At 73.2% G+C, this 1828-nt stretch overlaps 1 protein-coding gene across 1 annotated transcript in view; it reads right to left on the bottom strand.

Moving 5' to 3' along the window:
* Nucleotides 1-1828, bottom strand: part of TRPM5 (transient receptor potential cation channel, subfamily M, member 5) — a 46795-nt gene that overhangs the window by 9526 nt on the left and 35441 nt on the right. The gene's annotated exons all lie outside the window — the stretch shown is intronic.

Genomic DNA, 1828 nt, shown 5'->3' with positions numbered 1-1828 from the left:
CGGGGCCCCTCGGCTTCCTGTCCGACCAGGGGTGCCAGTCGCCCGTTCTCTGAGCTGTCCCCCGGCTTCTCTGCAGCCAGGGCACCCCGAGTGTGGACGCTGCCCTCTGAGGGTCCCTTGCAGACAGGCTCCTGTCCCCCTGCCCCGCCGCCCCCAGGTGTGCGGGACCAGGAGCGCGGCTGTGAGGAGGTGCAGGCGCGCGGGGCAATGGCGCTGGGGGCCTGGCGACGCGGCGGCGGGCGCGGGCGCGGCTGTGGGGAGGCGGCGGAGGCTGGAGAGGCAGGACAGGCTCCGCCGGAGCCGGGGGTGCAGGGTCCCGCTGGGCCCAGGACTTGGGGCCCCAGGAGGGAAGCAGTGGTCCCCATTCCTCCCCGAGCCCAGGTGGGCTGTCATCTGCCATGGCTCCCAGGAAGCCCAGGGGTCACCGACCCAGAGGGCGGGGTGCCCAGTGCCCGTGGTCTCAGACCCACTGGGGCTGCCCTCTGGCTGTGGGCCCTGGGGTGCCCTCACCCCTGCAGGGATGGCTGGGCGGTGCAGCTGGGGCCCAGCCCCGCGGATGCAAATCCTCCTGTCCTGGGGTAGGGCCAGGCCGGCCACAGAGGGGCCTTTGTTTCCAGGAGCTGCTGATGGTGGCCGGCGTGGGGGACCACGCCTGAGGGACTGGCCCCATGGACTGCAGGGCCTGTTTGCCACAGCTGGGCCCAGAAGGCCACACCTGGTGTTCGAGGCCCAGCTGCCAGGGAGCCTCCTGCCCTCCTCACCAGCCCATGTCCCCGCTACTGGCCCCGAGCCTGTGGGGCACCAGCTTCAAGCTGCCCTGTGAAGGCCACGAGGTGCATCTGGGGTGCCTGCAACCCCACGTGCAGGCCTCGAGGTGGGCCCATGGGAGTCCTGCTGGAGGGTGGGCAGGCTGGCTCCCTCCGCCTGTCTGCGTGTGGGTCACGTGGGGCCTGTGGCTGGACAGACCCTGCCCGCGCCTGAGCCCAGCGGCCCTGCTGTGGAGGGTCTTGTGCGCCACCCTGGATGCCCGAGCCCCCGGCCTGAGCCCCTCTTCCTTGCCTGGGGGACCGCCCCCGCCCCCCAGCCTGGGCCGAGCGTTGTAGGGCACGGTGCCCAGATGCCAGGCAAATGGATGTGGGGGTGGGGGCGTGCCAGGGTGGATTTGCATGAACAGGTGTCTGGGCCTCGCAGCCTTGTTCCTGGAGGGGCTGGGGGCTGGGCAAGGGGCGCCCCAGCCCACAGCGCCCACGAGGAGAAGGTGAGGCAGAATCCTCAGCCTCAGGCAAAGGTGCAGGGGCCCGGGACGGCCCCAGGGAGCGCCCCAGCCGAGACCCCCCGCTGGGTGCCCGCGGGTGCCCAGCCTGCTGCTCCTGCCCTGTGGGAAGAGGCTGAGGGCCCCGTGGAGCCCCCTGGCATGGCAGGTGGGAGCAGACCCCCAGCGGGGTGTGGAAGGCCTGGGGCAGGGGTCCCCGACTGGGCTTCCCAGCCCCACCTGCCTCTCCCGGCTGCTGGGGGCGCCGACCCGACACCCCGGGCCCATAGGCCAGGCCACCCTGAGCACTGACGGTCGCCACCGGCGGGCCCGGGGTCTCCAGCAGCCAGGAAGGCAGCGTCCACCCCGCGCTCCAGACGAGGAGAGCGCAGCCATGGCCTCCTCCTGCCCACCTACCTGCCCCACTGTGGGGCACCTACCTGCCTGCTGTCTCCCGGGCACCCCGACATGCGGCTGCTGGCAGGGAGCAGAGCGGAGGTCTGCAGCCCCCGCCCTTGACGGCCTCTGCGCTGGCCCCGGCCCCGCCCAGGCCCCGCCCCGCCCAGGCCCCGCCCC

This window comes from Condylura cristata, unplaced genomic scaffold (genome assembly GCF_000260355.1).
Source record: "Condylura cristata isolate star-nosed mole 26May11 unplaced genomic scaffold, ConCri1.0 scaffold00054, whole genome shotgun sequence".
In the NCBI taxonomy this organism is placed as follows: Eukaryota; Metazoa; Chordata; class Mammalia; order Eulipotyphla; family Talpidae; genus Condylura; species Condylura cristata.
Note: the sequence above shows the minus strand (reverse complement) of the source record. Positions and strands in the feature narration are given on the sequence as shown.